The following is a 15,839-nucleotide window of genomic DNA, read 5'->3' as shown; positions in this document are numbered from 1 at the left end:
CATGTACGAGCGCTTGCAAATAGCATGCTGAATGACCAGCACACAACGTGAAAGATATCATTGTTTATACGTGTGATTTCAATATTGATCCTGCTCCCTATAGTTGCACTTCAATGCCTTAAATTCATTATCAGGCTGTATACCGCGTGATTTTTTGACACCAAGAGTACCGTGCGGGTTTGGTTCGAAAGTACTTAAAGATCAACTTAGAACACAGCCAAGGGCCCATCACACATCTACAAGAAACGGCACGATGGAGTGCACGTGATAGTTGCACCTGGAGCCGAAAATGCGATTTTTCTTTCGAAATGATTTGGCGAGCAGCTCTATTGATCTCCTTCCTGACATCCCACCCGTTTTGTTCCATTGTACTTGCTGGTTACAGAATAAACAAAGAAATGGAAAATCCGATGCTATAACTGGGGCAATATTACAACAACAAAAAAGGAAGGAAATGAGGTCTAGGATTGCAGATGTCTGTTTCTTTGCAAGACGACCGAAGAGCAAAATCAATCAGCCGAAATAGCTCAGTTGGGAGAGCGTTAGACTGAAGATCTAAAGGTCCCTGGTTCGATCCCGGGTTTCGGCAGGGGATATTTTTTAAAGGTTTTTCATGCTGCTCCATTTGATAATCAGAATCTTTTCACACTTAAAGTTATCATTGAATGGCAGACGATGCAGTGGAAATAAATCTCTAATTCTTATTTTTCTACTATATCTCCCCAAATGTAATTTCCATGTTAAAACTTGTTGCTCATTTCAACATGTTCTGTCTGTGCCATGAAATGGAAAAAAGAGACTTATAGGGGTCATAATATTTCAATGTGACTCAGGGCACATATGGCCATAATTTACAACTCACAGTACTGGGCATTATTTAGTTTAATGCTTTTGCAAAGATTTCCAGTTGCATAGGTGTTTTTTTTTTTAAAGGGCTGCGGTTGAAGGAATAGGTGAAGTGGTGACAACTTTTGAATTTGCGCGGGTGGGGTGGGGTAGGGTAGGTGGGTGAACCATTTGGTGCAACTTTTGACCCAGATGATGTCCTGGGAAATTATATTCTACAGAATGCCATCACACAACATGACATCATAAGCAGTGACATCCAATTACCTGTGAGCGACACACAGTCCTTGTTAATGATGTCCAGTTTCCCACCAAAACAAAAAGTGATGGATTTAAGGTTTTGCAGAAGTCATAATCACTGGCACGTGCCATTCTTCTGTGTAACCTTCCCTATAATTATGTTGGCCAAGAATATCTTCACCAGCATATACAAAACACCAGTGCAGAGTAGAATCCTGTCACTGTGATGCACTGTACACGGAGCACCCGTAAATTAACTCTTGCCAAATAAAGCACGCAGCAGGTGTTTTCTTTCAACACACACCACTCGTGTCTATTGTTTTTGTCCGGCTAAGGTGATGGTGGTTCGGGAAGGGGGTAAGGGCGGGGGCGTCAAATGTTTCAAGATCGGGGGGTGGGGGGTGCAGCTATGCCCCATAAAGCAGTATAAGTGTTCCAATTTTCTAATTTATCTTGCGGAGGGCAAGTGTGTGTTGATGCGGCTAAGCCGGGTACCGCACCAATCACACAGGACTGGATAGGGAGACAAGGGGTGCAAAAAAGGATGGAGCGGAGATGGATCCACCACGGTGCCGGGCTTTGTCTGTATATCTGGTAGAGAGTCGCAGGGCTGAACGTCGGAGGCGGTCTGCGGATCAGAGGCAGGATCTAGGCAGTGGCAGAAGATCAGAGGGGCGTTTCGTTCCCCCAGGCAAGGTTTTATACATCCCGGTCCTATCCAGTCCCCAGACAGTGATCGAGCACGGGTGCAACCGAAAACTACCCTCCCTCTCTCTCATAACTATATTGTTTCTGTATCAATTTTCTCTCTATTTTACTGTCGTACTGAGCACTACTTTGTTCGTTTTTTCAGAGCCCCGAGGCGGAGTTGTGAGGTGTATACATAAAAAAAGTGCAGGTTGAGACCACAAGGGTCCACTGCAACCAGGAGTTAGAGCACGGCACCCAGGGGTACAAGTCCTTAGTAATGGCCACAGGGCAATCCAATGATTGAGGAGGGTTGTGGGGGGGTTTGGGAACTGCAACAAGAGACAGCGTCTGCCATGGGGCTAAGCTGCCAGCTAACAGGTAAGTATGTACATTGAAATGAGGAGGGTCAAATAAAGAAAAGGGGAAAGAGGGAAAGGATAGGAATGGAGGGAGTTACGAGATTTCAGCAAGGGAAGTGGTCGGTCACTGGTTTCAGCTGGGAGCTTTGCCCCCATGAAAGGAGTGTTCAAGCTGCCAACCTTAGTGCCATTTGCCCGGGTGCCTGGATGAGGAGGCCAAGAATGTCTTCACCGGCATATCCAGGATGCCAGTGCAGAGCAGAATCGTACTAAGTTAACTCTTGCCAAATAAAGCACCGCTAGGGAAGATTTTCCTTAGGTGCAATTTTCCCTCTGTTTATGGACCGCTCCAAACTTTTTGCTTTTGTTTGGCTAACCTAACCGGACTTTTTTCTGTGGAGCGCAGCCTTCAGCTGCACTCCTCTGGGCTTTTGTTCATCTGTTATGGGGATACTGACACGTCCTTCATACTGTCAGTACTGACAAACTATATTTCCCTTAGTCTTTGATTATGTTGTCATTTCTTGATAACTTTTGATCTATGTGCCAAGTACCTTACAGTACCGCACATAGGGGTCCTTTTGTTTTATGGCCCTAGACACACTCTAAGGATTTTCTGGTGACTGTACAGGTGTGCCTAGGACAAACTGGTGGCAGCAGTTTACTTTTATAGTATTTGTAATTCTTTTTAGTTAACCATACTGCGTTTACTGCGTTTGGCTCAAGACTGTGGCCACTGCCGAAATGGCTGTGGCACAAAGTCTTTTGTTCTGTCCTTTGTCCATTTTGTCCCTTTGTCTTCCCCCAGCTCGATCAGACAAGGGCTTTGGGCATGCAGCCACCCGTGAAAACCACAACTTTCGCGGGCTCCTGCATGTCACGTGTGCTAATGCCCAGGAAGAGGATTGGGACTCTCTGGTCCCAATCTACACTACTGGTGCCAGTATGTCTGGTATGCCTGAATGACTGGAACCAATGTGGACCGCGATTGGTTCATGCCTGACGTTCATGCAAGAGAGCATATCTTTTGTTGGCTATCCTAGATTTGAGCATGAAACGAATTTCGGATGAGAGAGGGGGCTCTGTATCCATTCCAGGTCTATCAACTGAAGTTCTCTCCAAACTACATAAGGACCAAGTATCCTGAATTGCCAAAGGAGACCTTTGGAACCACCAGAGAAGTGCTGGAAGGTTTGGCACCCTGAGCCTGCTGTTGTTCCGTCAGACCCCTGCTCTTGTATCCACCACAGAAGGCCTGCAAGTGCGCTTCGACCCTTTGGAGTAGGGGGAACAACTACTCTCAGCACCTCCTGATTACCCTCAAAAAGAGCCTCATCAGAAGTGTTCCTGGGCCATCCAGCAAACTGACAAGCTTGAACCTGGGGTATCGCATAGGAGCACTGCTGTTCCGAGTTGAAACTCGAGACTTGGGGAATCGCTAGCTTGTGGTCCTGGGCCCTCTCCCGCCAAATGTTGTCCTAGCTCCTCTGGGTCGCGATTTAAAAGAGTGTGTCATGCCGTGAGCATTTGCAGTACCTGCATTGCCCGGATGTGGTGACGGTTATTGTATTAGCCTTGCCTGCCTGCCCCCTTGTGCCCTGTGATGTGCTGCACTGGAACTGTCCTCTTTTCTTCATCGTGAGCTGAGAAAAGGCTACTGTCCCGCCACAGACGATCGTCCTGTCCCGCAGCTGCTGAGAGCCAGAGCAACGTGCAACTGCAGGGGTTGAACCTACAAGCTACCTGGCCTACACTGGCAAAGTTTGGCCCAGACTGTGTCGAGGGTGGGAGAGTACTTGCATCACTTACCCTCTACCCGCTATTCTCCAGTTCCTCCAGGAGGGTTTTGACAAGGGCATAGCGATCTCCACACCTTGCTCCCAATGGGCCTCCATTAAAATCCTCTTGGGGGACTCTGATGGCCACCTGGATGGGGAGGTGTTGGTGGGGAAGTTTCTTCGGGGTGTCTCTGCTTCCCATCCTTGTACCTATAAGGGCCTTCCCCCAGGGATCGTCCTCCAGACTTAAAGTTCCTTCAGGGGCATCCCTTTGAGCTCCTGTCGGAAATTGATATCAAGCACCTTACTCTGAAGACTGCTTTCCTGATTGCCATCACGTCTGCCCATAGGCTTGGGGAGGTTGGGGCTCTGTTGTGTCAACCCTCTTTCTTGAGAGTTCTGCCGGACTCTGTGGTTTTGCGGTGTGATCCCAAGTTTCTGCCTAAAGTTGTGTCTCAGTTTCACACTTCTCAGGATCTGGTTCTCCCTGCGGTTTTTCAGAAACCCCAGGCGCCGAACGAGGTGGCTTGGCATGCCATTAAGGTGCGGCGGGCAGTTCTGGAATATTTGGCTCGGACTGCCCCTTTCCGGCAGTCTGATAGTCTCTTGGTTACTTGTGGCCCCGTGGAGCGGGGCGTAAGGCCTCTGTGGTTTTCATTAGCCGGTGGATCCGTACTGTTGTCTCCATGTCCTATTTGGTTTCTGGCCTGCCTGTACCTGACTACGTTCAGGGTCGATCTACCAGGGGGTTAGGCTGCTTCCTGGCCAGATGCTGTTATCTCTACAGAAGATTTGGGCGTTTCTCTACAGGGGTTTGGCTGAAACCTGGGCGGATCAGAGCACCTTTGTCAACCACTATCAGTTGAACGTCTCTCACTCTAGGGATGGTTCCTTCAGGGTTGGTGTTTTGTCTGTTGGGATGTGATTATTGGAGTCAATAAAGGTGTTTTTTTTGTTGCTGCACTTCTGTCTCTGTGTCTCATTGGGACCTCTCCCTGTTGCTCCTATGGTATGCCTCATGAAGTAAGTACTGGGTCGAGGAAGAGTGGACGTGGAGGTAATGCTCTGATTACTTACCAGCAATCTTCATTACTCCTAATCCTACTCTTCCTCGTCACAGTACTGACGACCCGCCTCTCCCTCCCTACGGGGGTTCCCATGCTGCGGCTTGAATACGTTAAACAGGAAGCTGAGGGTCAAGGGGAGAAGTTAGACAAAAGAAAAGAAATAGAAGAAAGTCCTGTATCGGAGGCAGGGGCCTCATGAAGTAAATGCTGTGACGAGGAAGGGTACGACTAAGAGTAATGAAGATTACCTGTAAGTTATTAGAGCAATTTGTTGTATAATTCTCACAATAAATGATAGGAGGCGGTGTGGTTGTAAGTTGTGTGCTTTTATTCTTCTGTGCCACTCAAGTAAATCTGCAACATATATGATATGAGTCAATGATCGGCAACAGGCCCTGGAGCTGCGACACAACTCGTGTACATGCTGAGAGTCTCTCTTGCGGCTTGGAGGCCTCTTCTTGGGAGGAGCGCCCCGGAGCGCGTCCTGCTCCGTGGCTTTCTCCCGCTCGAATGCCTCGAAGAGCGCGCGGGGCCCGCACTTCCGGCCGCGCATGAGATCTCGCGAGACCAGCAGGTCTTGCGATATCTCTACACACCTCCCCCTGATAATGCAAAGGCAGTTCATTGCAATACATAGTCATTGTATCTCACCGGTCTTCTGTGTTCCCTTCGCGGACGATCGCCTCTCTCACTGCACACGTCCTGCTGGTCATTTTCTCGCTCGAGAGTTGGGGCATCCACTTGAATCTCATTTCCTTCAACTTCTCTTCTGTCTGTCTCCGGCTCTCGTTCTTCCCCCCTCTCATTGTCCATTACTCCTTCAGCTTCAGACCTTTCATAAGTCTTTTCTCTCTCTTGCCTCTTTTCAAACGTGGCTACTCTTTCCATGTTCCATGTGTGCCCATCTTCGGTGCGGACATCGTTGGCTCCTCGGTGAATCACCTTCACAGGTCCGCTGAACCGTGAGCCCGTGATCTGATCCTTGGTCGGTAACCGTATTTTGATCCAATCTCCTTCTTTTACTTCTGACTCTTGTTTGGTCCTTCTTCTTCTGTCGCTCCACCTTTTCATGCGTGCCTTGTTGTTCTCTATTCTCCACACCACTTCCGACATGTTTACTTCTTCGTCTTCTCTTACTTTGGCCAACCATGGCGGTACTAGCGTGGATGCTGCTCTCCTCCCTCTCAGCATGCGAAAAGGAGAAATTTGGGTGATCCCGTTGGGGGTCAGTCTGTGAGCTGCGATGGCCTCTTTTGTTGTTTTGAGGGGATCCAATCCTGAAGCGGTTGCTAATTGGATGGCTCCCTTAATTAACCTATTGTCCCTCTCGACGAGCCCATTTGCTTGGGGATGGTAGAGTGCTGCTTTCTTCTGGTGTATGTTGTGCTTCCTCAGAAACAGTTCCATGTCTCTGGATATAAGTTGTACTCCGTTGTCTGTTACTAACTCGTTGGGGAGCCCTTCGCTCTGAAAAATGGCCGTCAGGACCTCTATTACGGTTTCGGTCGTGATGTTAGGAACAAACTCGGCCTCGACCATTTCGATAAATAGTCCAATAGTACTATGCCGTACCGATGCTCGGGCGCCATCGTCTCCAAAGGTCCTATGAAGTCTAGACCCACTTTTGACCACACCGCTTCCGGGGTTTATGTGGGAATCATGGGCGCCTGTCCGATTTTCAGGCGCTTGTCACTGTTGAGACACTCATGGCATCTCTCAATCATGGTGCGGATCTCCAGGTCCATGGACGGCCACCAGTAGGCTTCTCTCACTCTGCAACGTGTCATGGTGTTCCCCAGATGGCCCGCAGGGGCCCTGCACAGAATGATTTTTCTCATGCCTGCGGGTGGGATTATCTGGTCGGTTTTCATAATTATGGCGTCGGCTTCTGAGATCTCATCTGCCACTTTCCAATAAGGTCTCATACCTTCTGGCACTGCCCTTTCGTCTGGCCATCCGTTTTTGATCCATTCTCTGATTCTCACCATGGTAGGATCCTTTCCGTCTTCTTCCATCCAGTGTTTTTCGCTGAGTTCCAGGTAGTCGGGCGCCTTGAGATCTGTAATGGATGCTACAATGCATTCTTCTTGTAAGAAAGTGGTGGCATTGTCCTTGCCCTCTGGCAATCTTGACATGCAGTCTGCCTGCAAATTCTTCCATCCGGAGATGTGTTGCACCTCGAAGGTGTATTCCTGCAGTTTTGCTGCTATGCGTGCTAATCGGGGTGTTGACACTTTGGTGCCACCTGAGCTGAGCATGTGGATGAGGGGCTTATGGTCGGTAACCAACTTGAACTTCGTGCCCCACACATATGTCCTGAAATGTTCCACAGCCCATGTACACGCTAACATCTCCTTCTCTATGGTGGAGTAGTTTTGTTCAGCTGACGATAGGGCTTTCGAGGCAAACGCTACCACATGTTCCGTGTCGCCCTTCTTCTGAGTGAGGACCGCCCCTAGTCCATATGCACTGGCGTCTGTAGTCATGACTGTACTCCACTCTGGGTTGAACGGTTGCAAGCATGGCGCTTCAACTATGTGTTGTTTTATGCTTTCCACCGCTTTCTTCTGATCTTCCTGCCACGTGTACTCCGACCCTTTTTTGAGGAGCTCTCGGAGCGGTGCTGAGGTTTCCGAGAATTTGGGGATGAATTTTGCAAAGTACTCCACCATCCCGAGGAATGACCTCACTTCGTCTTTGTTGGTGGGTTCTGGAGCTTTAATTAAGGCCTGCAGTAAGTTTTGCTTGGGACTTATACCTTTCTCTGATATTTTGTACCACAAATACACAACTTCTTTTGCTTTGAACACACATTTTTTGTACCTTAATCTCACACCCGCTTCTTGCAGTTTGGTGAGGACTGTTCTCAATGTGACGTCGTGCATCTGTTCGTCCTTTGCGTAGATAAGGATGTCATCCTGGAAATAAGCCACGTTCCTGACGTTCCGCAGTAGAGCATCCATCATGCGTTGAAACGCTGAGGCTGCAGATGATAAACCAAATGGCATTTTGGTGAACTGGTACGTGCCAAACAGGGTGATGAAAGCGGTGAGTGGCTTGGACTCCTTGTGCAGTTGAATTTGATGGTAGGCGTTCCTCATGTCCAGTTTCGAGAATACTTTGGCTTCCTTCATCATGAGGATTAACTCATTTATGCTCGGCAGCGGGTAGCTGTCTGCAATAACTTCCGGGTTTAGGCTGCGGAGGTCAATGCATACTCTTAGCTCTTGTGAGTTCTGTTTCTTTATGAGTACCACTGGGCTCAGCCACTCAGAAGCTTCAATTTCTTCGATGACGCCATCTTTCTTCATTCTGTCCAGTTGGCTTCTGAGTGTGTCTCTTGCCGTTGTCGGTACTGGCCTTAATCTGTGCTTGACCGGAACTGCGTTGGTTTTGAGTAATATTTTGTGGACGAAGCCCTTGATGTGACCAGATTCTTCCAAAAATAGTTTGGGGTAATCACTTTTCACTACTGGTGCGCTCCTCCAACTGACTGACAGTACCTGATCCTCTGTGCTGGGGTCCAGCTTGATTTTCAGTTTCGCCTGGTCGTCCCACCCTAATACCGCTGGGCCTTCTTGACTAAAGTAAACTTTGGTGGTGGTCTCTCTTCCTTTGAACTCTACTTTCCCTTTGATGTAGCCCAACAAGTCTACAGACGCACCACCAAAAACTGTAGGCTTGTGCTGTGTGCTGAGTACTTGGACCGTCTCTGTACCCATCATCTCTTTGTACGTGCGTAGGGGTATTATGGTGAGATCAGAACCCGAATCAGCCATGACCCTTGTTTCCAGTCCATTTATTTTGATTGCACAGTGGGGCTTTTCCCTTCTGGCCCGTGAGCTGTTCACCATGATGACTGTCGGTCTCCCTTCATCTTCCGAGGACGAATCCCTCTCTGTGTTGTGTTCAGCGTTAACACTCGTGATCTTCTTGTTGCGCCACCGAGACATGATTGAGAAGTGACCAATCTTTTTGCATACTGAGCACTCCTTGTCTCTTGCTGGGCACTCTCTATCGAAGTCTAGATGCTTCGTGCTGGTGCACCTGTGGCATTTCAACGGTTCTTTCTTCCCCCATTTTCCTTCTCTCGCATCGAGGACCGGCCTCTCCTTCTTTGGGCGGATTGCCACTGATTGAAATTCGGTAGGGCCGTGGCCGCTTGCAAATTCTTTCCTTCTGCCTACCATCTCCTCAACTGCTCTCGCTATTTCAATAGCTTTTTCCAGCTGCAATTCCTTCTCTAAAATGAACTTATCTTGTACTTTTCTGCTGTTGGTGTGGACCACCAGCATGTCGCAGATGAGAGTCTCAGCGTTGTTACCAAAACTGCAGAGCACCGCCAGTTCGCGCAGTTTGGTGACATAATCATCAACGGGTTCGGACGCCTCCTGTTTGCGGCTGTAGAACCGAATCCTGTGCAGGACGGTATTCTCCTTGCTGGCGAACCTTTTAACAATCCTTCGCACAGCCTCCTTGAATTCATCATCATTATCACCAGCTACCGGCTCCGGGGTGAGACTCTCAAACACCCTCTGTCCTTCAACGCCCAGGGCATTTAGTAACATCGCTCTGTGTCTCGCCGCCGAGTAGCCCGCACCGCCCATGGCCTCTACATACGTTGTGAATAAGGGTTGCCATTGTGTCCACGGAATGGCAAGCCTACCTGGAGTTTGCAGGAAGGGCGGTGGTGGTGTCGCTCCTTGCATGGCTCCATGCGGGTTTTAGTGATGATCCTCGTCGCCAATTATGTTGTGTAATTCTCACAATAAATGATAGGAGGCGGTGTGGTTACAAGTTGTGTGCTTTTATTCTTCTGTGCCACTCAAGTAAATCTGCAACATATATGATATGAGTCAATGATGGGCAACAGGCCCTGGAGCTGCGATGCAACTCGTGTACATGCTGAGAGTCTCTCTTGCGGCTTGGAGGCCTCTTCTTGGGAGGAGCGCCCGGGAGCACGTCCTGCTCCGTGGCTTTCTCCCGCTCGAATGCCTCGCTGAGCGTGCGGGGCCCGCACTTCCGGCCGCGCACGAGATCTCGCGAGACCGGTAGGTCTCGCATATCTCTACACAATTGTAAATAAAGTTTGACTTAACTGCTGCCCAAGCAGCAAAGAAAGAGGAAGGGAAGAGAAAGGAAGCCAGGTTTATGGACGCAGTTAGAGAGGATTGGATACAATAGTCACATGGAAACAACATTCGACCTATCATAAACGGACGACAAACAGCTGTTTTAATGGGAAATGTCGTTTTTGTGATGGTTTCTTTTTAATATTCTTTGCTTTAATGCTGCTCGAGAAAAGAGAAGAGTAAGCATAATTCGGGCCTCCAGTCTTGACACAGAATCCGAGCACAGGCAACCTTGTCCTGCTAAAAAGGAAGACAACTCACCTTTCAACCAGCACAAACGATCACAATCTGGTTTCCAAAAGTCATAAAAATGTTGAGAACCGGTCGTTCAATGTGACCAAATACAGCGCAGTATAAGTGTGCGGTTTCCATTGATATTACGTGGCAGAAGTGTTTTATTAGCAAAATGTCCTTCGAGCCGGATTTGAACCAGCGACCTAAGGATATCTGATTACCTCACTACAGTCCTCCGCTCTACCAACTGAGCTATCCAAGGATACATGTACGAGCGCTTGCAAATGGCATGCTGAATGACCAGCACACAACGTGAAAGATATCATTGTTTATACGTGTGATTTCAATATTGATCCTGCTCCCTATAGTTGCACTTCAATGCCTTAAATTCATTATCAGGCTGTATACCGCGTGATTTTTTGACACCAAGAGTACCGTGCGGGTTTGGTTCGAAAGTACTTAAAGATCAACTTAGAACACAGCCAAGGGCCCATCACACATCTACAAGAAACGGCACGATGGAGTGCACGTGATAGTTGCACCTGGAGCCGAAAATGCGATTTTTCTTTCGAAATGATTTGGCGAGCAGCTCTATTGATCTCCTTCCTGACATCCCACCCGTTTTGTTCCATTGTACTTGCTGGTTACAGAATAAACAAAGAAATGGAAAATCCGATGCTATAACTGGGGCAATATTACAACAACAAAAAAGGAAGGAAATGAGGTCTAGGATTGCAGATGTCTGTTTCTTTGCAAGACGACCGAAGAGCAAAATCAATCAGCCGAAATAGCTCAGTTGGGAGAGCGTTAGACTGAAGATCTAAAGGTCCCTGGTTCGATCCCGGGTTTCGGTAGGGGATATTTTTTAGGTTTTTCATGCTGCTCCATTTGATTATCAGAATCTTTTCACACTTAAAGTTATCATTGAATGGCAGACGATGCAGTGGAAATAAATCTCTAATTCTTATTTTTCTACTATATCTCCCCAAATGTAATTTCCATGTTAAAACTTATTGCTCATTTCAACATGTTCTGTCTGTGCCATGAAATGGAAAAGAGACTTATAGGGGTCATAATATTTCAATGTGACTCAGGGCACATATGGCCATAATTCACAACTCACAGTACTGGGCATTATTTAGTTTAATGCTTTTGCAAAGATTTCCAGTTGCATTGGTGTTTTTTTTTTAAAGGGCTGCGGTTGAAGGAATAGGTGAAGTGGTGACAACTTTTGAATTTGCGCGGGTGCGGTGGGGTAGGGTAGGTGGGTGAACCATTTGGTGCAACTTTTGACCCAGATGATGTCCTGGGAAATTATATTCTACAGAATGCCATCACACAACATGACATCATAAGCAGTGACATCCAATTACCTGTGAGCGACACACAGTCCTTGTTAATGATGTCCAGTTTCCCACCAAAACAAAAAGTGATGGATTTAAGGTTTTGCAGAAGTCATAATCACTGGCACGTGCCATTCTTCTGTGTAACCTTCCCTATAATTATGTTGGCCAAGAATATCTTCACCAGCATATACAAAACACCAGTGCAGAGTAGAATCCTGTCACTGTGATGCACTGTACACGGAGCACCCGTAAATTAACTCTTGCCAAATAAAGCACGCAGCAGGTGTTTTCTTTCAACACACACCACTCGTGTCTATTGTTTTTGTCCGGCTAAGGTGATGGTGGTTCGGGAAGGGGGTAAGGGCGGGGGCGTCAAATGTTTCAAGATCGGGGGGTGGGGGGTGCAGCTATGCCCCATGAAGCAGTATAAGTGTTCCAATTTTCTAATTTATCTTGCGGAGGGCAAGTGTGTGTTGATGCGGCTAAGCCGGGTACCGCACCAATCACACAGGACTGGATAGGGAGACAAGGGGTGCAAAAAAGGATGGAGCGGAGATGGACCCACCACGGTGCCGGGCTTTGTCTGTATATCTGGTAGAGAGTCGCAGGGCTGAACGTCGGAGGCGGTCTGCGGATCAGAGGCAGGATCTAGGCAGTGGCAGAAGATCAGAGGGGCGTTTCGTTCCCCCAGGCAAGGTTTTATACATCCCGGTCCTATCCAGTCCCCAGACAGTGATCGAGCACGGGTGCAACCGAAAACTACCCTCCCTCTCTCTCATAACTATATTGTTTCTGTATCAATTTTCTCTCTATTTTACTGTCGTACTGAGCACTACTTTGTTCGTTTTTTCAGAGGCCCGAGGCGGAGTTGTGAGGTGTATACATAAAAAAAGTGCAGGTTGAGACCACAAGGGTCCACTGCAACCAGGAGTTAGAGCACGGCACCCAGGGGTACAAGTCCTTAGTAATGGCCACAGGGCAATCCAATGATTGAGGAGGGTTGTGGGGGAGTTTGGGAACTGCAACAAGAGACAGCGTCTGCCATGGGGCTAAGCTGCCAGCTAACAGGTAAGTATGTACATTGAAATGAGGAGGGTCAAATAAAGAAAAGGGGAAAGAGGGAAAGGATAGGAATTGAGGGAGTTACGAGATTTCAGCAAGGGAAGTGGTCGGTCACTGGTTTCAGCTGGGAGCTTTGCCACCATGAAAGGAGTGTTCAAGCTGCCAACCTTAGTGCCATTTGCCCGGGTGCCTGGATGAGGAGGCCAAGAATGTCTTCACCGGCATATCCAGGATGCCAGTGCAGAGCAGAATCGTACTAAGTTAACTCTTGCCAAATAAAGCACCGCTAGGGAAGATTTTCCTTAGGTGCAATTTTCCCTCTGTTCATGGACCGCTCCAAACTTTTTGCTTTTGTTTGGCTAACCTAACCGGACTTTTTTCTGTGGAGCGCAGCCTTCAGCTGCACTCCTCTGGGCTTTTGTTCATCTGTTATGGGGATACTGACACGTCCTTCATACTGTCAGTACTGACAAACTATATTTCCCTTAGTCTTTGATTATGTTGTCATTTCTTGATAACTTTTGATCTATGTGCCAAGTACCTTACAGTACCGCACATAGGGGTCCTTTTGTTTTATGGCCCTAGACACACTCTAAGGATTTTCTGGTGACTGTACAGGTGTGCCTAGGACAAACTGGTGGCAGCAGTTTACTTTTATAGTATTTGTAATTCTTTTTAGTTAACCATACTGCGTTTACTGCGTTTGGCTCAAGACTGTGGCCACTGCCGAAATGGCTGTGGCACAAAGTCTTTTGTTCTGTCCTTTGTCCATTTTGTCCCTTTGTCTTCCCCCAGCTCGATCAGACAAGGGCTTTGGGCATGCAGCCACCCGTGAAAACCACAACTTTCGCGGGCTCCTGCATGTCACGTGTGCTAATGCCCAGGAAGAGGATTGGGACTCTCTGGTCCCAATCTACACTACTGGTGCCAGTATGTCTGGTATGCCTGAATGACTGGAACCAATGTGGACCGCGATTGGTTCATGCCTGACGTTCATGCAAGAGAGCATATCTTTTGTTGGCTATCCTAGATTTGAGCATGAAACGAATTTCGGATGAGAGAGGGGGCTCTGTATCCATTCCAGGTCTATCAACTGAAGTTCTCTCCAAACTACATAAGGACCAAGTATCCTGAATTGCCAAAGGAGACCTTTGGAACCACCAGAGAAGTGCTGGAAGGTTTGGCACCCTGAGCCTGCTGTTGTTCCGTCAGACCCCTGCTCTTGTATCCACCACAGAAGGCCTGCAAGTGCGCTTCGACCCTTTGGAGTAGGGGGAACAACTACTCTCAGCACCTCCTGATTACCCTCAAAAAGAGCCTCATCAGAAGTGTTCCTGGGCCATCCAGCAAACTGACAAGCTTGAACCTGGGGTATCGCATAGGAGCACTGCTGTTCCGAGTTGAAACTCGAGACTTGGGGAATCGCTAGTTTGTGGTCCTGGGCCCTCTCCCGCCAAATGTTGTCCTAGCTCCTCTGGGTCGCGATTTAAAAGAGTGTGTCATGCCGTGAGCATTTGCAGTACCTGCATTGCCCGGATGTGGTGACGGTTATTGTATTAGCCTTGCCTGCCTACCCCCTTGTGCCCTGTGATGTGCTGCACTGGAACTGTCCTCTTTTCTTCATCGTGAGCTGAGAAAAGGCTACTGTCCCGCCACAGACGATCGTCCTGTCCCGCAGCTGCTGAGAGCCAGAGCAACGTGCAACTGCAGGGGTTGAACCTACAAGCTACCTGGCCTACACTGGCAAAGTTTGGCCCAGACTGTGTCGAGGGTGGGAGAGTACTTGCATCACTTACCCTCTACCCGCTATTCTCCAGTTCCTCCAGGAGGGTTTTGACAAGGGCATAGCGATCTCCACACTTTGCTCCCAATGGGCCTCCATTAAAATCCTCTTGGGGGACTCTGATGGCCACCTGGATGGGGAGGTGTTGGTGGGGAAGTTTCTTCGGGGTGTCTCTGCTTCCCATCCTTGTACCTATAAGGGCCTTCCCCCAGGGATCGTCCTCCAGACTTAAAGTTCCTTCAGGGGCATCCCTTTGAGCTCCTGTCGGAAATTGATATCAAGCACCTTACTCTGAAGACTGCTTTCCTGATTGCCATCACGTCTGCCCATAGGCTTGGGGAGGTTGGGGCTCTGTTGTGTCAACCCTCTTTCTTGAGAGTTCTGCCGGACTCTGTGGTTTTGCGGTGTGATCCCAAGTTTCTGCCTAAAGTTGTGTCTCAGTTTCACACTTCTCAGGATCTGGTTCTCCCTGCGGTTTTTCAGAAACCCCAGGCGCCGAACGAGGTGGCTTGGCATGCCATTAAGGTGCGGCGGGCAGTTCTGGAATATTTGGCTCGGACTGCCCCTTTCCGGCAGTCTGATAGTCTCTTGGTTACTTGTGGCCCCGTGGAGCGGGGCGTAAGGCCTCTGTGGTTTTCATTAGCCGGTGGATCCGTACTGTTGTCTCCACGTCCTATTTGGTTTCTGGCCTGCCTGTACCTGACCACGTTCAGGGTCGATCTACCAGGGGGTTAGGCTGCTTCCTGGCCAGATGCTGTTATCTCTACAGAAGATTTGGGCGTTTCTCTACAGGGGTTTGGCTGAAACCTGGGCGGATCAGAGCACCTTTGTCAACCACTATCAGTTGAACGTCTCTCACTCTAGGGATGGTTCCTTCAGGGTTGGTGTTTTGTCTGTTGGGATGTGATTATTGGAGTCAATAAAGGTGTTTTTTTTGTTGCTGCACTTCTGTCTCTGTGTCTCATTGGGACCTCTCCCTGTTGCTCCTATGGTATGCCTCATGAAGTAAGTACTGGGTCGAGGAAGAGTGGACGTGGAGGTAATGCTCTGATTACTTACCAGCAATCTTCATTACTCCTAATCCTACTCTTCCTCGTCACAGTACTGACGACCCGCCTCTCCCTCCCTACGGGGGTTCCCATGCTGCGGCTTGAATACGTTAAACAGGAAGCTGAGGGTCAAGGGGAGAAGTTAGACAAAAGAAAAGAAATAGAAGAAAGTCCTGTATCGGAGGCAGGGGCCTCATGAAGTAAATGCTGTGACGAGGAAGGGTACGACTAAGAGTAATGAAGATTACCTGTA

At 48.5% G+C, this 15,839-nt stretch overlaps 2 non-coding genes across 2 annotated transcripts; both read left to right on the top strand.

Moving 5' to 3' along the window:
* The first annotated feature begins 516 nt into the window (after window positions 1–516).
* On the top strand, window positions 517–589 carry TRNAF-GAA (transfer RNA phenylalanine (anticodon GAA)). The gene has a single exon. It is a non-coding gene; the product is annotated as a tRNA-Phe (tRNA).
* Window positions 590–11,127: 10,538 nt separating this feature from the next.
* Window positions 11,128–11,200, top strand: TRNAF-GAA (transfer RNA phenylalanine (anticodon GAA)). Its single transcript has one exon. It is a non-coding gene; the product is annotated as a tRNA-Phe (tRNA).
* Window positions 11,201–15,839: the final 4,639 nt, after the last annotated feature.

This window comes from Ambystoma mexicanum (genome assembly GCF_040938575.1).
Source record: "Ambystoma mexicanum isolate Mex_15411 chromosome 12 unlocalized genomic scaffold, UKY_AmexF1_1 Mex_chr12_unloc.2, whole genome shotgun sequence".
Classification (NCBI taxonomy): Eukaryota; Metazoa; Chordata; class Amphibia; order Caudata; family Ambystomatidae; genus Ambystoma; species Ambystoma mexicanum.
The sequence above is the reverse complement of the archived record's forward strand: the minus strand, read 5'-3'. Positions and strand labels throughout refer to the sequence as shown.